The 21617-nt window shown below is 39.5% G+C and overlaps 1 protein-coding gene across 2 annotated transcripts in view; it reads left to right on the plus strand.

Annotated features, from left to right (window-relative positions):
- The window catches only part of dagla (diacylglycerol lipase, alpha), a 450361-nt gene that overhangs the window by 115928 nt on the left and 312816 nt on the right, over positions 1-21617 (plus strand). Inside the window, exons 2-3 of one of the 2 annotated variants that reach the window (XM_068046193.1) lie at positions 8200-8297; positions 19912-20052. The gene's annotated coding sequence lies outside the window, so the exon portion shown is untranslated. The remainder of the gene's footprint in view (positions 1-8199; positions 8298-19911; positions 20053-21617) is intronic. The other variant, XM_068046192.1, reaches the window with a different exon arrangement.

Consider the following 21617-nt stretch of genomic DNA (forward strand, 5'->3'; position numbering starts at 1 on the left):
GGAGCCTGTAGTATGTTCCTATCACAGAAATCCAATGAAGAGCTTGTTCACCTCCTGCAGCATTTAAGTAGATATTATATGGTTGCTTGGCTACTGCAGCAGTACTAAAGCAGCGAGATGCCAAATTTCAGAAGTCTGCTTTTGCTGTTGAATCTTAAACTCTATGATTCTTGCAGTCAGTCAATACCAGAGTCAATTTTGATTTTAAAAATAAAATAAAAATTACAATTTAAAAATGGAGATTTTATGTAAAACTATTAATAAAAAAACAAATTGCTGAAAAGGTAACACCACGCGGACCTCATCTCAAGCTTTAATATACTGACCCCAATTACAAAGGATTGCTACAATTGTCTTTCATGATGTGATGGAGTCTGTGGTCTGCTGGACCAGTGGGGAGCTGTTGTCTGAACAGATGGCTTGTAGAATGTTCTGTTAGGTGCATTGACCCTGACTAAAAGATTGATGAGGAAGGTAAAATTAGAGTGCGAGAGAAAGCTAGCTAGAAATATAAAGACAGATAGTAAGAGTTTCTATAGATACTTGAAAAAGAAAAGCGTTAAAGTGAGCATTGGTCCTATAAAAAGTGAGTCTGGGGAATTAATAATGGATAATAAGGAGATGGCAGATGAATTGAACAGATATTTTGCATTGGTCTTCACTATTGAGGATACAAGTAACATCCCAGTATTAGCTGTAAGTCAGGAAATGGAAGGGAGGGAGGAACTCAAGAAATTACAATCACCAGGGATGTGGTACTGAACAAATTGTTGGAGCTGCGGACTGACAAGTTGTCGGGTCCTGATGGACTTCATCCTAGGTTGTTAAAAAGTGGCGAGTGAGATAGTTGATGCGTCAGTTTTAATTGCAGAGATTAATTCCAGAGATGAGGGGTTTGTCTTATGAGGAGAGATGGAGCAGTTTAGGCCTTTACTGTCTAGAGTTTAGAAGAATGAGAGGAGATCTAATTGAGATATATAAGATGATTAAGGGGATTGACAAAGTAGACGTAGAGAGGATGTTCCCTCTGGTGGGGCGATCTAGAACAAGAGGTCATAGTCTTAGGATAAGAGGTAGCAGATTTAAAACCGAGATGAGGAGAAATTACTTCTCTCAAAGGGTCGTGAGTCTGTGGAATTCACTACCCCAGAGTGCGGTGGATGCCAGGACATTGACAGATTTTTAATTAGTAATGGATTGAAGGGTTATGGAGAACAGGCAGGAAAGTGGAGTTGAGGCCGAGATGAGATCAGCCATGATTGTGTTGAATGGCAGAGCAGGCTCGAGGGGCTGAATTTTCCAAAATTTCCTAGATTCGAGGAAAGTTCCTTTAGATTGGAAAATAGTGAATGTAACTCCTATATTCACAAAGTGAGGGAGGCAGAAAGCAGGAAACTACATGCCAGTTAGTTTAATATCTGTCTTATGGATAGTGCTAGAAGCTATTATTAAAGACATTATAGCAGGGCATTTCGAAAAATTCAAGGTAATCAGGCAGAGTCGACATGGTTTTGTGAAAGGGAAATCATGTTTAGCCAATTTATTGGAGTTCTTTGAAGGAGTTACATATGCTGTGGATAAAGGAGAACCAGTGGATGTATTGTACTTAGATTTCCAGAAGGCATTTGATAAGGTGCCACATCAAAGGTTATTGCAGAAAATAAAAGCTTATGATGTAGTGGGTAACATATTGGCATGGATAGAAGATTGGCTAGCTAACAGGAACCAGAGTAGGCATAAATGGGTCATTTTCTGGTTGGCAAAATGTAATGAGTCATTTGCCACAGGGATCTGTGCTGGGGCCTCAACTTTTTACAATTTATATCAATGACTTCGATGAAGGGACTGAAGGTATGGTTGCTAAATTTGCTGATGACACAAAGATAGGTAGGAAAGTAACTTGTGAAGAGGACATAAGGAGGCTACAAAGGGATATAGATAGGCTCAGTGAGTGGGCAAAGATCTGGCAAATGGAGTATAATGTGGGAAAATGTGAAATTCTCCATTTTCGCAGGAAGAATAAAAAAAGAAGCATATTGTCTAAATGGTGAGAGATTGCAGAGCTCTGAGATGCAGAGGGATCTGGGTGTCCTAGTGCATGAATCACAAAAGGTTAGTATGCAGGTACAGCACATGATTAGGCAAGTTAATAGGATGTTATCGTTTATCGCGAGGGGAATTAAGTACAAAAGTAGGGAGGTTATACTTCAGCTATACAGGGCATTGGTGAGACCACATCTGGAGTACTCTATACCGTACTGGCTTCCTTATTTAAGGAAGGATGTAAATGCTTTGGAGGCAGTGCAGAGAAGGTTTACTAGACTAATACCTGGAATGGGTAGGCTTTCTTATGAGGAAAGATTGGATAGGCTAGGATTGTATCTGCTGGAATTTAGAAGAGTAAGAGGCGACTTGATTGAAACATATAAGATCCTGAGGGGTCTTGACAAGTTGGATGTGGAAAGGATGTTTCCCCTTGTGGGAGAATCTAGAACTTGGGGTCACTGTTTAAAAATAAGGAGTTGCCCATTTAAGACAGAGAGGCGAACTTTTTTCTCTAAGGGTCATGAGTCTTTGGAATTATCTTCCTCAAAATGCGGTGGAAGCAGAGTCTTTGAATATTTTTAAGGCAGAGGTAGATAGATTCTTGATAAGGGGGTGGAAGGTTATTGGGGGTAGGTAGAAATGTGGAATAATCAGTTCAGCAGGCTCAAAGGGCCGAGTGGCTGCCTCTTGCTCCAAATTCATATGTTCGTATGTTTTTTTTCTGAGACAGACCCCAACTGAAGGGGAAACTAAAACTTCAGGTTTCTGGGAAAACTGAAACTGGTTGGCACCAGATAAAAGTGACACGGCCATTCAAGATCGGATTGTGCTGGAGTGCAGTGCCAGCAGGCTGAATCCAAGAGCTGTTTCTGTCAATTAACCAGACCCAGCCATACTGTGCATAGGGTTGTCACTGAAGGGCTCAGATTAAGGTAATACTGGTGGATCCATGCTTTTGAGACTGTCGTGAGCAGAGCTGAGGAGGTTCTGGACTAGTGGGCTGTTTTGGGTGAAGATTGCACCCGTGGAGTTTGGACTGAAGGGCAACTGTTGTTGGATGAGAATCGCTGGCTGCATCTTGGATGAAAATAGCTGGAGATGTACCTGAGGAAGTTCAGAGCTTTGAAGAACTTTGTGGCTGTAATGGGTGCCACATATTCTAAGTGGACTGCCTAGTAAATCTGAGATCTGTCTTTGTATCTGATGATGTATAATATATATAGACTGTGATTTGTCTATTAATTCATATTTAATTTGTTGTTTTTAGTTTGATCATGTAAAAGTTATAAAAGTGAAATCTTATCCATTTGGGTTTTTTTATTGGGGTCGTTCAGTAAATTCAGTTCTTTTGGTTTGTTGATCGCCATGGGGATCATAACAGTGACAACACTGAAATACAAGATAGATCTATCATTTTGTTAGTTTACAATAAACTTCTCAATATTAAGCACAACTATTTATTGTGTAATCAAATGCTTTCATCCAAGTGCAGTATCACTCTGATCCATTCATGCAGTACAATTTTTTTTTAATTCACACCATGAATACAAAATGTGTACAATGGTCATCCTTATGCATTCAATGGAAAATGAGTATATCTAGTTTTTTTTAGATTGAATCTGCTTTGCATATGGATTGCAAATTTGGGTTACTGGATAATTCTGGATTTGTTTTCTTGTCATTTTCACAGGTTCTTAAAAGGATTATTCATATTTGTGGAAGCTGTAACAGCACTGATATGCTTTTGTCTACCCTGATCAGGGTTGAGATTGGGTCATAATTGTCACATACTGAAATGCTTGCCTGTTCAGTTAATTGTGAGGATAGCTGGTACTAATATAGAACTAAAGCCAGCGTGATAGTTTTATAACCTGATTGTTGCCATGGTGTCAGACTTGGCACAAAAAGTACAAGCATTTTGCAATGCATCTACTAATTTTTAACGGAACAAGTCACACCATAAGAAATAAAATTAAGTCTACAGAATTCTTTGATGATAGGAATAAGACCAAACATCTGTTACACTGGAGGAAAGAATACAAATTAATTAGCAGCTTCTACCCAGTCGAATGTGAAAATTTAAACACAAATAGCTCTTATAATCTTCTCGGTCATTAACAACCTGACCACAATTTATTCAACAATTGGCAAGTCTTGTTAGGGCCAGTACTGTGCAATACTTTGGACTGTGGTGCAGTCGCAAGTGATGGGCTTTCTCTGCAACCTGCCAAGCAGGGTTACAATGTACCATATCTACATCAGTATTAGCTTTGTAGAATACTGAAGCTACTGGCAATACTGAGCTTTCTTTAGGATACCCACTTTTCTATTGTTTCCAGGTATTTTTCCCAATTGTGGATCAAATATCATTGCCAAGTTAAGGAACTGAACTTGCAGTCCTAGTCAAGGTCACTAGACAACAGAGCTATTGCATCGATCTCCACTGAGGTTGACACAATTCATGCTTCTATTATTCAGATAACCAATATTTGCCTGCAGTAGCTTGATTGAGTCTAGTCTTTAAGAAGGAAATTAGTGACTCTCTCCACTCTCTAAAGAGCTCTTTTGATTACACCAACCAGTCATTGGCCCCATCCCATTTCTCATTCGTCAATCACACTGCCCTGAGAGGACCCTGGGTATGTGTTGGTCATAGAGTTATACAGCACAGAAACAGGCCCTTCAGCCCACTGTGTCCACGCCGGCCATCAAGCCTATCTATTCTAATCCCATTTTCCAGCACTTGGCCTGTAGCCTTGTATGCTATGGTGTTTCAAGTGCTCATCTAAATACTTCTTAAATGTTGTGAGGGTTCCTGCTTCTACTACCACTTCAGGCAGTGTGTTCCAGATTCCAACCACCTTCTGGGTGAAAACATTTTTTCCTCACATTCCCTCTAAACCTTCTGCCCCTTATCTTAAATCTATGCCCCCTGGTTATTGACACCTCCGCTAAGGGAAAAAGTTTCTTCCTATCTACCCTATCTGTGCCCTCATAATTTTGTATACCTCAATCAGGTCCCCCCCTCAGCCTTCTCTGCTCTAAGGAAAACAACCCTAGCCTATCCAGTCTCTCTTCATAGCTGAAATGCTGCAGCCCAGGCAACATCCTGGTGAATCTCCTTTGCATCCTCTCCAATGCAATCACATCCTTCCTATAGTGTGGCGACCAGAACTGTACACAGTACTCCAGTTGTGGCCTAACTAGCGTTTTATACAGCTCCATCAGAACCTCCCTGCTCTTATATTCTATGCCTCGGCTAAAAAAGGCAAGTATCCCATATACCTTTCTAACCAGTGTTACAATAAGATAATGAATCTCTATGCTCACCCACTGTTTGCATCCTCTGAGAAATATCATTCAGTTTTGGAGCTTGTCAATAGACCACAAGAAGCCAGCTGGTATACCCTGCAGTTCGGATGGCTGCTGCTCTAACTTTGTGCTGACTATCTAGAGCAGAAGTTCCCAAACTCTTTGTTGCTGAGTTTTCCTTTGGAGATTCATGCCCCATATTTAAGAAACAGTGGATGGAACTTTCAACTTCGGCAGGGTGTACAACAGGCGGTAGTGGATTGGCTTTCCTTACACCCCTGTCCAAGGTCACTGCTAAAGCTGAAAGTTCCACCATAGAAGGAGAATTTTATATTTGCGACTAACGTAAAAATACAGTAAAAATAATGGTACTAGTGCCCTACTGGTAGCCCTGGTATAATCACAGGACCTGACATGACTCAATCCGTGAGAAGATTGTTATGGCAGAATAAAATGGGCATTATTAGTCGGAATAATCTGCAAGGTTAGGCCTAAAATCTAGGTCTTGAATCCAAGTACCTGAAATATTTGTTGATGCCAGTTATAAACTTGTTCCATGTGCACTGAAATGGCCCTGGTATTGAATGGGCCCCACCAGCAGCAGCTGCATGGAGAGCTGTAGGAGTGCCTGGAATAGCAGCAAGTCGACATACACCACCAGGATTGCTGTTTCTTTTGGCACCTCTTTTTGTCAGCATTCTCACAATCCCCACCTTTCCTTTGATGTCTCGGTTTTGTGACTGCTGTAACGGCCGTTGCTGCTGTCATCCCCTCTTGCAAGAGGTCCAGCCATTTGGCTGCAGGTCCCGTGCATCCCCACACTCCGGCTTTCGCCCAGCTTATCCTTGGTGACTATTGCCATATGGTTTACTGCAAGCTGAATTGTTGAGCAGTTAGCAGAAAGTTGTGACTCAATAGCATCTCTTCTAGTTTTGGCTTCCATGACGTTTGACAAGGTTGAGTGTAGATAGAGCGATCAGTAATTACTTCTTAGCTGGTCATGATGCTTACCTTACTGGTTTCTACTGAGGATGAAAACAGTTGAAAAGGGCATTTAAATAGATGCGCTGGAAAAAAAAGCACCGGATAGAGTGGATTGAGCTTTCAGTACCATTAGTGAGATTTTAGAAATTGTACTCAGCCTCAATTCAAATGCTTGGATTGCTACCGTTGTACCTGACCCTAGTTTGCTTTGTGAGTTTACCTGCTAATTGTGTTCACTTACCCACAAGATCCATTGATCTCTGCTGATTAATGGACTAACTTTTTGAGTTCACAGAAACTAAAACAGAAAACTAAGTACATTGTAGTGGGTATAAGAGTGAGCTTGACAATACAGTTTACATATCATAAACAATTAATATGATCTTATTCTGTTGACAGGCAAAAAACTGTTTGAAAAATCTAGTGGTGAACGAAGCACCAAAAATACATTGCTCAATGGCCATTGTTTATAGATGAGCCTGCATTGAATGTCTGAAGTTCGTTAAATTATAGTAGGTCTTCCTAGTAGAGCCTGATCCTGTTCTCAACTAATTTTACAAGCTCACTCTCCAACAGCGATCACTGGATAACACTAGGAGTGGGAATGCTAGAAATAAAAATACATGTCCCCTGCAACACTGAGCCAAATGTTGAAAAGAACCCAGATTATATGTTGATATGTTAGCTGATTGTTGATATATTTTTGAAACAATCTGTAACATGCATTTTTGCATTCCTTTAAAATAGTCATTGATGAGATTGTGACTGACTTACACTAAACCACATATTGGTAAGAGCTGGCTGTTCTAAACACTTGGCCTATCTTTCCCTCCATGTCTATGTTGATGTGACAATTTATTTTGATGTAGCCTTTGGTGTCTGGCTGTCTGTACTGTTGTATTCTGGCACCAGTAATTGTTTTTAATGCTTGAAGTTAGATAAATTTTGCTATTATTGGGCAAGTTTGCACCATCACAGTTGAGGAAAATAAAAGCCAAACCTATCTTTCTACAAATGTATTTATTTGGATTTTTCTTTCAAGATGTCTAATTTTTTTTATAATCGTATTTGGGATGTGAGCATCACTGGCAAGGGTAACCCTTTATTGCCCATCCCTAATTGTTCTTGAGAAGGTGCAGTCCTTGTGTAAGTATACCCACATTGCTGTAAGTGAGTTATGCTGTTTAAGTAAAATAGATGAAAATCAAATTATATGCAAAAGCACTACAGTATGTGACAATAGGATATGCTTAAAACACAAGTTTTTTTTTAAAGAAAGTATAATTACATATAAATGGATACTTTTATTTTGATTTTTTTCGTGAGTTATTATTTTTTCCAATATTCAATGTTGTGAGTAATTCACTGAGAAAAATAATTTTTATTGAGCAATCTCCCTATTGAAATTTTGGGAACATGCAACTTTTAAAGAAAAGTCTTCAATGCTAAACTTGAATAATGCCTCTTAACTCACCAGTCACTTGTGCAAGATAGTTAGTTATAACACTACTAGATCTTGGCTTGCAGCCTTTCTTGATCAGGTCTCCTTTGCATCTCTGTTCTCTCAGTTGCACCTTTGTTCGCAGGATCTTCGACTATTTTAATCCATGACTGAGGGACACTGTCCTTAAACCCTGTAATACATTTCTCCCCATTTTCAAAAGCCTGTTCAAAACCTACCTCTTTGTATTTTTCATTGTTCAAGTGAGCACAATATGAAAACTTTTGGATTTCACTTATTGCACTTTACTAAAACACTGGGAACTGCAACTCAATGTACACTAAATGAATCCTACAACTATCTTACTTAAAGTCTGTTTACATTGCAGTTGTAAACCTTTGTGTCTCCCATTACAGAAGGTAATAGGAAGGAGCACAAGGACCTGTTGCAGATGATAGCAGGCCAACCAGCATTTTGCATCGTCATGTCACAGTAAAAGGAAAGTACTTGTGTTGTAAGTGCAATAAAATCCCTGTTTTATAAAATGTTTTCTTGTATCATTTAAATATTTGTGTTTCGTGATGTTAAGCGCTGTCATGCTTTGACACTGTAAAGAATGGGTCCATTGAAGTTCCACCCAGTAAGCTTTGTCATTGTAAAGTACTGTTTCAATTAAGCTTGTTTATTTACATTGCTTCTTGCCGCAGTCAATATACATATTTGCCATATTTGCCATCCCCTGTTACTTCATTATAAACAGGACCTGCGTGGTGGTGTGAAATTATAGTAAAACTTACAAGTTTATATGAAGCATGCACAACACCTATTTGTGGATACTTCTTTAAAAATTAGATAGTGGCTAATCTCTGGGACATTTCTCATAGTAAGTAAATGATGGAAGCATTATCCAGTATACAATTTGATGTATTCTGCTATTAAGATTGAGCTGGAATGTTACTAAGCCACTAGGTCTGATTCATGTAAATAAGGGCATTCAGAAGTCAATTAGAGGCTAACTGACTCCTACCTGTGATGTAAAAACCAAGCAGCTTTTGTTTAAATACGATTGTGCTGTGGCTAGTGAATATCCTGTGGCATTGTTCATAGTGAATTGGATACACTGTTTTATGCTCTGCAATATATGTTTGACTGCAGATGGTACCGTACTCTAGTGAAGTAAATTGTGTTTTTATTGCAAAAAACCCTGTGCCTTTTGCAACCTCAGGACATTCCAAAGCACTTTACAGCTTTGAAGTGTAGTCACTGTTGTAGGAAACGTGACAGCCAATTTGGAAACAGCAAGTTTCCACAAATAGCAATGTGATGTTGACCAGATAATCTGTTTTAATGATGTTGATTGAGCAATGAATACTGGCCAGAACACGAGGGGTAACTCCCCTGCTCTTCTTTGAAATAGGTGCATAAAAGATTCCACGGCACTGAGTGGGCAGATGGGACTTCAATTAATACCTCATCGGCAAGATGGCATTTCCGACAGTGCAGCACTGTCTCAGTACTGTATTGGAGCATCAGCCTAGATCATGTGTTAGAATCGCTCGAGGAGGGCTTGAATGCACAACCTTCTGACTCAAGTGAGAGTGCTGCGATTTTCCCAAGGCTGCCACCTGTAGAAAAGTATAGCTTAAGTTTGATAGAAATATTGCATGACAGGAATGTGCTATAAGTGTGGTGTAGGATGTGCGCATACATGAGACAGTAAAAAGGTGATGTTTCGTGGTGGTGCTCATGATAATTTAAAGGTTTCCTAAAATATGATCTGCCAATTGGTATTGTCAGTCATTGACTTATCGACCCTGGAACCCAGAATCACTGGGAATGGGCTTGATATACTTATAGTACTTTTTTTTTCAGGGGGGGGTGGGTGGTTTATGAGATCTAGGGACAATGTAGTGAGGAGGTTTGGAGCATTGGGACTGGTCTTGGGAAGGAGATGATGAGGGTCTTTTCAGAGCCTGGATGCACTTGGAGGGAAGTCTGGGATTATTCTAGAGGTTTATTTACACAAGAGTGCTCCATGACTATTGGGATGTCAAGGTTTGCATGTATTGGCTAATTTCTGGGAGTTTGGCAGTATTGGTCAGCCAGATCTAGTTGCCTTGGGTGGTGAAGTGGCTAGAGCATGAGGCCCTAAACATTCATTGTCCCATTTTTGAACCATTAGGTGCCTCTCCCGAGTGTATTCACATTTGTCAGTGTGCTTCAAAGACGCATCTGTAGTTTTGAGCCTTGAGGCACTCAACCCACCTCGTTGCCCATTGTTGACCAGTTCATGCCTTCAAATCCTTTCTTACAACTGCTATTATTGTATTTGCTGACTTATAAAGTCTTCAATAAACATAAATTTCTATATACAGACAAAAAAACCTCATAAAGCATTCAAATGTTCCTTGTTGATGCAGTTTCTACACAACCAATAGAGAAAAAAAAATCCACTAATTGGTCGAGTTGTAACATTTAAATCAGTTGGAGCTGTTTCCTTATTACTGGGTACTTTTTTTTATTGTTTTGAATTGATATGATTATTCCCCCACCGTATCCAAGAATTTTACTATTCATTCGAACAATTGACCTTTAGAAAAGCCTTAGTTTACTTAAGTCAACGAATAGCAGCAACTCAGCCTAAGTCTTTGGAATCCATGATCTCAGCCTCCTGCCAACAGTCCTAATGAAAGCCATTCTGACAGCTATACTATGCTCTGCTTCCTATTGTACAGTCTTCATATGTCTCTTGCGCTCTTCAATCAAGGCAGCTGTGGGAAATTCTCTGCTTTTTTTCTGGGCCAGTTTACATTTAGTTACTTCAGTGTTTGTTCTGAAAGCTGAATCACTGCCTAGCCTGCAAGATAAACAAATAGTTGAACCAACGCAGCAATGATGCAAAATTTTGGTGTGTTTGACAGCAGGTTGTCAGTTGGGAAAAATAATTTTTTTAAACAGTCGTTTATGTAATGTTGCAATTTCAAAAGGTGATCAATGGTGCTTTGAGGGTTTTGTTTGCCTTCATTTGTCTTCTGTGCAGCCGTTGTTTGGTTTGAGAGAGTTTAAATTCACTAATATTTTCAGAGTAATTGAAATCGAGCTACTGAAAGGACTATTACTAGAAATAGAACATGAAACAGTGGAAACAACCTACCCTTTCATTGGAAATGAAACCTCATAAAACCATGTTGACTCTGCCTAATCACTTTTTTTTAAGTGCCTTAATCATGGATTCCAATGTTTTCCTGACTAACTGGCCTGGAGTTCCCTTTTGTGTCTCTCCCCCTTTTTTGAATAGTGATGCTACATTTTCTACCTCCTTAATCCACTGGGACTATTTCAGAATCTAGGGAATTTTGGAAGATCACAATCAGTGCAACCACTGTCTCTGCAGTTACCTCTTTTGGAACCCTAGGATGTAGGCCTTCAGGTCCATGGGATTTCTTGGCTCTTAATCCCATTAATTTATCCAGTACTTTTTCTTTACTGATATTAATTACTTTAAGAACATAAGAAATAGGAGCAGGAGTAGGCCATTCAGCCCCTCAAGCCTGCACCACCATTCAATAAGATCATGGCTGATCTGTCCCAGGCCTCAACTCCTCTTTTGGGCCTGTTCCGCATAACCCTTGACTCTCCAAGATTTCAAAAATCTATCTACCTCCTCCTCAAATACATTTAGTAACCTAGCCTCCACAACTGTCTGAGGTAGAGAATTCCACAGATTCAACACTCTCTGTGAAGAAATTCTTTCGCATCTCAGTTTTAAATGTGTGACCCCTCATTCTGTAACTATATCCCCTAGTTTGAGATTCTCCCACCATTGGAAACCTGTTCTCAACATCTACCCTATCAAGCCCCCTTAAAATCTTATATGTTTCAATAAGATCACCTCTCATTCTTCTAAACTCCAATGAATAAAGGCCTGACCTGTTTAGCCGTTCTTGATAAGACAACCCCTTCATCCCAGGAATCAGCCTAGTGAACCTTTTCTGAACTGCCTCCAATGCTAGTATATCCTTCCTTAAATACGGGGACCAAAACGCAATACTCCAGGTGCAGCCTCACCAACAGCCTGTACAGTTGTAACAAGACTTACTTATTTTTAAACTGTAACCCGCAAGCATTAAAGGCCAAAATTCCATTTGCCTTCCTCATTACTTGCTGCACCTGCATATTAGCTTTTTGTGTTTCATGTACAAGAACACCCAGATCCCTCTGTACTGCAGTATTTTGTAGTCTTTCTCCATCTAAATAATAATCTGCTTTTTTATTCTTCCTACCAAAGTGGATAACCTCACGCTTTCCCACGTTGAACTCCATCTGCCAAGTTTTTGCCCACTCACTGAACCTATCTATATCCCTTTGCAGATTCGTTGTGACCTCATCACAACATGCCTTCCCACCTATTTTTGTATTGTTAGCAAACTTAGATACATTACACTCTGTCCCTTCCTTCAAGTCATAAATATAGATATTAAATAGTTGAGGCCCTGGGACCGATCCTTGTGGCACCCCACTAGTTACGGCTTTCCAACCTGAAAAAGACCCATTAATCCCGACTCTCTGCCTTGTGTGTGTTAGCCAATCCTCAATCCATGCCAACACATTACCCCAATACCCTGAGTTCTTATTTTGTGCAATAACCTTTTATGTGGCACCTTATCAAACACCTTCTGAAATCCAAATGCACTACAACTACTGGTTCCCCTTTATCCACTCTGCTTGTTATATCCTGAAAGAACTTGAACAAATTTGTCAAGCATGATTTCCCTTTCATAAAACCATGTTGACTCTGTTTGATTGCATTATGTTTTTCTAAATGTCCTGCTATTACTTCCTTAATAATGGACTCTAGCATTTTCCCAATGACAGATGTTAAGCTAACTGGTCCATCGTTTCCTTCTTTCTGTCTCCCTCCTTTCTTGAATGGGGCGTCACATTAGCAGTTTTCCAATCCGCTTGTACCCTACTGGAATCCAGTGAGTTTTGGTATATTATGACCAATGCCTCCACTATCTCTACAGCCACTTCTTTTAAAACCCTTGGATGCAGGCCATCAGGTCCTGGCGATTTGTCTGCCTTTTGTCCCATCAGTTTGTCAAGCACCTTTTCCCTCGTGATAGAGATTGTTACAAGGTCCTCCCTCCCATTTACACCTCGCTCATCTATTATTGTTGGGATGTTTATAGTGTCCTCCACCGTGAAGACTGATGCAGAATATTGGTTTAAATTATCTGCCGTTTCCCTGTTCCCTGTTATTAATTCCCCACTTTCATCCTCTGAGGGTCCCACACTTACTTTAGCTACTCTCTTCCTTTTTATATACTCATAGAAGCTCTTACTGTTTGTTTTTATATTTCTTGCCAATTTACTCTCATCAGTTTTCTCCCTCTTTAAAAGCTTTTTAGTCATCCGCTGCTGGATTCTAAAAAAAATTCCCAATCATCTGGCCTACCACCAGCTTTCGCCGCTTTGTACGCCTTTGTTTTTGATTTGATACTCTCCTTAACTTCCTTTATTATCCACGGGTGGTTCATCGTTCTCTTCGAGTCCTTCCTTTTAACCGGAATAAATGTTTGCTGAGTGTTATGAAATATCTGCTTAAAAGTCTGCCACTGCTCATCTACTGACTTTCCCTTTAGTCTATTTTCCCAGCCCGCTTTAGACAACTCTTTCTTCATACCTCTGTAATTGCCCTTGTTTAAGTTGAAGACACTGGTTTGAGACCCGAGTTGCTCACCCTGAAACTGAATTTGAAATTCTGCCATGTTGTGATCACTTAATTATGAGATCTCTTCTTAATCCTACCTCCTTAAACATTACCAAATCTAAAATAGCCTGTTCCCAGGTCGATTCTGCAACGTATTGTTAAAAGAAACAATTCCTGATGCACTCTATAAATTCGTCTTCCACGCTACCCTTGCCAATTTGATTTGTCCAGTCTATATGCAGATTAAAATCACCCATGATAATTACAGTGCCCTTCTTACACACCTCCATTAGTTCCTGATTAATACTTTGTCCTACAGAGAGGCAATTCTTCGGGGGCCTGTAGACCACTCCCACCCTTGATTACTTTCCCTTGCTATTCCTTATTTCTACCCAAACTGATTGATTGTACATCATGATCTATTACACCTATATCATTACTCACAACTGCACTGATCCCTTCCTTTAATAATAAAGCTACCCCACCTCCTTTTCCTTTCTGCCTATTCTTCTGGAACGTCGAATATCCTTGAACATTGAATTTCTAGTCCTGGTCATCCTGCAACCACGTCTCTGTGATAGCTATCAAATCATATTAATTTATTTCTATCTGTGTCATCAGCTCATCTATCTTGTTACAAATTCTATGTGCATTCAGATAAAGAGCGTTAAACTTTGACTTTTTACCATTTTTGCCTACTCTGGTTCTAATTTCTGCTGTACTCTTATGCTTGTATTCTCTGTTTCTTCCAGTCACACTCTGATTAATGTATGCCCCTTCACTACCCTGCAGCTCTGCTCTCTTGTTACCTTTTGACTTTTTAAACTTCCCTTCAATTGAACCCTCCCCACCCACTAATTAGTTTGAAGCCTTATCTACAGGCTTATACAATTCACCAGGACACTGGTCCCAGTATGGTTCAAGTGAAGCCCATCCCAATGGAACAGCTCTCTTTCCCCACTACTGGTGCCAGTGTCCCATGAATCGGAACCCATTTCTTTCACACCAATCTTTGAGCCACGCATTTACCTCTCTAATCTTATTTACCCTACGCCAGTTTGCACGTGGCTCAGGTAGTAATCCAGAGATTATTACCTTTGTGGTTCTGCTTTTTAATTTAGCCCCGAGCTGCTCGTCCCTCTGCAGAACCTCTTTCCTAGTCCTACCTCTGTCGTTGGTACCTACATGGACCACGACAACTGGATCTTTCCCCTCCCACTCCAAGCTCCTCTCTAGCCCAGAAGAGATGTCCTTAATCTTGGCAACAGGTAGGCAACACAGCCTTCGGGACTCTCTATCTTTGCTGCAGAGAACATTATCTATTCCCCTAACTATGCTATCCCCTATTAACTACTACATTTCTCTTTTCTCCCCCCACTTGAATGGCGCTCTGAACCACGGTGCTGTGGTCAGTTCACTCATCCTCCCTGCAGTCGGTGCCCTCGTCCACACTAGCAGCAAGAACCTCATACCTATTGAATAAGGGCGCTGACTGAGGCTCCTCCGAAGCTAAATTCTGAATCCCCATACCTGCCTCACTTGCAGTCACGCCCCCCTGTCCCTGACCACGGTCAAAACTTGATGTAATTAATCTAAGGGGTGTGACTGTCTCCTGAAGCACAGTGTCCAGGTAACTCTCCCCTTCCCTGATATATCGCAATGTCTGCAGCTCGGACTCCAGCTCATCAACTCTGAACCGAAGTCCCTCGAGCAGCCAACACTTGCTGCAGATGTGGTCACCGTGGATCGCACCGATGTCCACCAGCTCCCACATACTACAGCTGCAACACATCGCCTGCCCAGCCATCTCTATTCTATTTAATTAATTAATTTGGATCTCAGTATTTAAAAGAAAAAAAATTATTTAAGTGTACTCTTAACCTGCAATGACATCTCCTGATTTAGATCACTTGGCCAAAACAAAAACAAAAAAAGAGACACACAAAAAAAAATACCCACCAATCACTTACCAGCTCTTCTGTGATGTCACGCTTTGATTTTTGTTGGTCAAGTAGGTCCACTGTTCCCGGTCTCACCGCCGCCTCTGTTTTCTCTCTCTCTCTCTGGTCTCTCACTGTGTTCCTTTTTGGCATGCTTTTTAAAGCTCTGCTCCCACTGTGTTTTCTCTCTCTGGTCTCTCTAGTTCCTCACTAGTTCCTCACTTTCATTAGACTCTTAGCTCCCCATTATTTCTGTTATGTCTTTTGTGTCTTCTAATTTCTCCTGTTTCATCCTCCTAAGGGGCCCACATTTACCTTCACTATTCTTTACATTTACATACTTGTAGAATCTCTTAGCATCTGTTTTTGTATTTGTTGCTAGTTTACTCTTGTACTCTATTTTCTCTCCATCAAATTTTTTGTCATCCTTTGCTGGTAACTAATACTATCCCAATCCTCAGGCTTAATACTCTTCTTAGCCTCTCTCTTACTCTAATCCTACTCTTAACCTCTTTAGTTAGCTATAGGTGAATCACTTTTTCTGTGGAGATTTTATTGCTGAATGGAATATAGATTTGTTGAGTATTGTGAAACATTTCTTTAAATATTTGCCATTGCTCATCTACCGTCATTCCTTTTAATCTAATTTCCCAAACTGTTTTAGCCAGCTTACCCCTTCATAGCTTATGTAATTGCCTTTATTTATATTTAATATTCTAGTTTTGGACTTGTCTATGCCATTCAAACTCAATGTGAAATTCTATCATATTATGATCACTCTTTCCCAGAGGATCTCTTACTATGAGATTAGTATGAAATTAAACCTGTCTTATACAAAATGAGATCTCTTGTTTCCTAGTTGGTTCCACAACTTATGGTTCTAGGAAATTGTCTCAAATGCATTCCATAAACTCATCCTCCAAATCACTTTGGCTTATTTGATTTGTTCAGTCTATATGAAGATTAAAGTCCCTCACCATTATTGCATTGCCTTTGTTACAAGTCCCTCTTATTACTTGATTAATACTCTGTCCAACATTTTAGCCACTGTTAGGGGGCCTATAAACTGCACCCACCAGCTTTTTCTGCCTCTTGTTACTTCTTATCTCCACCCATATTGATTTTATGTCCTGTTATTCCAAATTAAGATCCTTCCTCACTACTGTCCCCGTGTCACCCTTTATTATCAGGGATAAACCCCACCCTCTTTTCTATTTTGTCTGTATTTTTGAACTTGAGGAAAACTATTGACTATGGCGAGAAAGCAGTGAAATATAATGAGTAGATAGCTTTGTCATGGAGCTAGCACCAGGATAGACAGGATAGGCCAAATAGCCATCTTCTGTGATGCAATTTCAGTAATCTACAATTAAGTATTTTCCCATTATAAATCTACTATTTTAGATACAGTAAGTTTGTTAAAAAATATTATTTCTCTTGTAATTATATTTTGCCTCTTATTTTTCTTTCTCTTGTCTCTTCCTTCGCTGACCCGAGACAATTGAAAATTGCATTGGCAGATTATAGTTCTGCAAGCGCTTGCAACCCTGTTGTCATGGAGTTATTTATGGCACAGAAGGAGGCCATTCAGCCCATCGAGTCCATGTCACACTCGATCCCCATAGTACTGCAAGTTAATTTCTTTCAAGTGCCCATCCAAATTCCTTTTGAAATCGTTGATTATTTGTTTCCACTTCCATCACTGTTGTGGGCAATGAGTTCCAGGTCATTACCACTCGCTTCATAAAGTTCTTCCTCACATTCCCTCTGTATCTCTTGCTTAAAATCTTCAATCTATGTCCCCCAGTCCTTGTATCATCAGTTAATGGTTCTTCCTTGTCTAAATTATCCAACTCTGTCATAATCTTGTACAGCTCTATTAAATCTCCTCCTGATCTCTTTTGCTCAAAGGAGAACAACCCCAGATTTTCCAACCTAACCTTGTAATTAAAATCCCCCATTCCTGGAGCCATTCTGGTAATTCTCCGCTGCACCCTCTCAAGGACCCTCCAATCCTTCTTTAAGTGTGATGACCAGAACTGGTGTATGATTTTGACAGTGTGTCAGCAGACTTTTGAAGGCTTACTCAACTGAGTTTAGTTCTATCCTCAACTCATTTAAAGGATAACCATCAGATATTGAAATCCTGACTAACTTTTGTTCCCTGACATGCCAAGAACCATCCTAGACCTGCTGTGACCGAGATCAGCAAACTCAGCAAAGATCGAGTTGCTTCATTGAGTATTCTGCATCTGATGCCTCCCTGTACAATTGAGGGAGCTTCTTCATTTCCAGCTGTCCTGTGCTTTTTGGCTCGAACTTTTACGTCTGTGAGGCTTAACAGTATACTGGGTGTGGGTGATAACTTTTTATTGGACATTGGGAGAGTTGCAATTGGCGACACTTTAACTTTTAGCTGTCACTGTTGTGTGGTCAGTGGGCTTTTTGTGAGTTGTTTGTGAATGCTGATCCTCAGCAGAAACTTGTATTTGCACAGAAATGTTTACTTTTGCATTATCAACATCCAATGCACTATTACCCATGTAATTCACAGGGACCAAAGAAAGATATTGCAACGGTGATTACAAATTTACAGAAATTAGCTTTTAGGGACAGGGTGGTGCACTGAGTTCCCACACTGCTTGTTCATTATTGGGACCTGAGCTTGAGACAAGTCAACATAGGTAGGAAGAGAATGGTCCCTCTTAGTTGGCTGTAGAGGTCATTCATAAGATAAGTTTGTGCAGCCAATATTTGCTTTTTAAGGGTGTAAACTCACAGGACAATTCTGGGGAGTGGAAAATGATCACTCTGATACAGTAGAAGATACTATTCTGGGTTTGGTATGGCAGAGCAGAGGGAGCTTCATGTTGCAATAGTGTTCGTTATCGTCCAATTTCGAAGCTTTCTGTTGCCAAGTTGTAATATTCCATTGCCTGAATGCCACAAAACAAATTACCAAGAAGCACAAGTATTTGTTGTATTTTACTCTAGGTAAATTATTTTCTTCTCATTTAGATTTGCGGATAGTTATTTTTCCATTTTTCTAATTACTAGAAAAAGCAGCGTACAATTTTGCTGTGATTTTATATGCATAAATCATCACAATGGCACTGTTAAATGGAAAATTTAAAATAATCCTTCTTGATAGGATAACTGCCAATCATTGGATTGATTTGAAAACAAATTTATTTTAGTTGGTCAACAAAGCATAAAGATTTCCAGTCTCTGAGATGAGTGAGTATTACTGTGGAAGTTTACCTTAGCCGAAATAAAAATAGCAAGTGCTGGAAATACTCAGCAAGTCAGGTGTCATCTGTGGAGAGAGAAGCAGTGTTAATGTTTCAGGTCTGTGACCTTTCATTAGATGAAAGGTCGCAGACCTGAAATGTTAACACTACTTTTCTCTCCACAGATGCTGCCTGACCTGCTGAATATTTCCAGCACTTGCTGTTTTTATTTCAGATTTCCAGCATCTGCTGTGTTTTGCTTTTATTTTACCTTCGCCAAGTTTGTTCGGCTTTTTCTCAAGGGCATTCAGCGGAATGATATAACCATGTCTATTATTATTGTGTTGGCGGCAGGAAACTTTCTGGAAGCTAAAGTTTGTGTACTTCATTTGAATCCTCACTTGAACTGGTGCAAAACATACAAACAAATTGCAGTTAATGATAGAGTACACTCAAGTGAGCTGATCTGAATAAGGAATCAGCTGTTAACCAGCTGCATTACAGCACCATTTTTTAAAAATTCATCAATGGGCACAGTATTATTGACCAGCTGGCATATGTACATAACACAATTTTACCAGACTAAATTTACATAACTGGCTAAATCAAGAATTAGCTTCAGCTTAGTACATATTGTATGATACCTGTGCAAAAAGGCAGTAACCAGGATATTCTACTTCATGCACAGTTTTGGTCTTCAGTCCAGTTGGAGCCGAATTTTTGATGACAATTTTTTAAGTCTGGTGTATGACTGCAAAAAGAATCAAAAATACCTGACATACAGACCAGTAAATGCCTGAAAGTCACTTCAGGTCTGCATATTCTGCTATGACTTCCTGCCCAGACAGACACCTCTGCGCACACTTCTTCCATTGTATGTAGTTTCCACAACAACAAGCATATGCTCAATTTTGTTTAACAACATAGATGAGGCAATACAGCTAAATGCAGCATACTGCCAAGATTGAAAAGAATAGGGCACAAGGTATGCTACATTCAGAGGTACTGATGGAGTGATAACAAACTGGAGATTTAAAAGCCTTTAGATTGTAGGAAGGTAGGAAGACAGAGTGATGTAAGGAATTCCATAATGTTGAGGTACTGGATATTGAAAAATGTCAAGTATTTTTAGGAAGTTGAGTCATGGTAAGAACAGAAAACATGTTGGAATGCAATTAGTTACTAAGTCAATGCAGTGAAGCGACCTGCTATTATCACATACTTATAATTTTGTTATTTGTTTAGGTTCATCATTGGATACGTATCATTTTCAGCAGGACACCAATGTATATCATCTGTAAGATGTACCTGATTGACATCGTTTGGCATTGGATTGGGGGGAAGAAAATGAAACTAATTGTGCTTTGATGATCAAATCTCAATCACGTAAGTAGTGCCTTATTTATTTTTTGGATAGTTTTGGACTGAGTTTCTAAATATGATATATAGAGACTGCATGTTCAGCGGTGTACAGGAGGAAAGCAGGTGCTGAGAAATGTTTAACTATTTACTAACCTCTTAATGAGCTGGTCTGGTTTTTACTTGGCTAAATGAACTTCACTCATCAACAGTCATCACCTTGACTTTAACCATCAAGGAACTAAAATAAAGAAATAAAACTGTTGTAATTGTTGAGAGTTTGTATGTGTGTATGCATAATAAAGTGCAATATTGCCATTCCGATTCAAGTAAAGCATAACCATGGATGTAAAGAGCATTCCTGCTAAGACCACTTGAATTACTAAAAGCAACTAACAATATAGTTATGAATTTTGTCTTTCTGAAGTTGGATTTTATCTGCTGGGAGCATTTTCAATTATGTAAAATTCTCATAGCTACAAGTCTGTTGCTAAAAACAGGAGCAATTTAATGGGATGAATTAAGAATGTCATATGATAAAATATTCCTGCAGTTCTTTGGTATCGTTGTGCTAAACAACCCCGATCTTGAAATTGAGGTGAGTACATGCTAGACTTGAGTTGAGACTCTTGTTCAGGTGGTGTCCATCAACAATTCAAGCCTCACTCTTGTGGCTTGTGATGTCATCTGAACCATGATAACAATAGCTTTTCCACTTGCTGTTAGTCACCCATATTTTTATAATGTAAATAATTGTAGATAGATAATAGGAACCAAACCATGCTACATGAATCCTGAAATTGAATTGTATATTCTAGTTTGAATAAAATGAAACCATCGAAGTGTATAGCTAAAGTGGCATTAATTGATACAAGATTTAAGGAGGTAACTGCAAAGGGACCATTTTCAAGGTTTAAGCATAATTAAGTACCCATGTATATTATAGCACTTTTGTTACTACCGAGGCGGGAGGAGTGCACTCTCTTTTCTAGTTCCACTTGTCCACAGGTCACAACATATATTTAAATGTTTACCTAGTTACCGATACGGTCAATCATATACTTTTCCCTTTATCCCAGGATAAAATACACCAACCAGGTTTCTTTAATAAACAACAAAACTATCAATTTATTATAAAACCAGACTTATCCAGTAAAGAAGCAAATCATTAGCGCACAGATTGAAATACGAAAGTTCCCTTTTTAAATACCGAACAAATGCGTGCGCGCGCGCACACATATATTGGTGGAAAACAATAAAGAAATTCTCTCTGCAGAGGTCTTTTACAAAAAAAAGACAAAAAAGAATACTTTGGCCAAATACTTGTTAATTCTTGACAAAAAAGGATTAGATTAGATTAGAGATACAGCACTGAAACAGGCCCTTCGGCCCACCGAGTCTGTGCCGAACATCAACCACCCATTTATACTAATCCTACACTAATCCCATATTCCTACCAAACATCCCCACCTGTCCCTATATTTCCCTACCACCTACCTATACTAGTGACAATTTATAATGGCCAATTTACCTATCAACCTGCAAGTCTTTTGGCTTGTGGGAGGAAACCGGAGCACCCGGAGGAAACCCAC

Source organism: Heterodontus francisci, chromosome 14 (genome assembly GCF_036365525.1).
Source record: "Heterodontus francisci isolate sHetFra1 chromosome 14, sHetFra1.hap1, whole genome shotgun sequence".
Lineage (NCBI taxonomy): Eukaryota > Metazoa > Chordata > Chondrichthyes > Heterodontiformes > Heterodontidae > Heterodontus > Heterodontus francisci.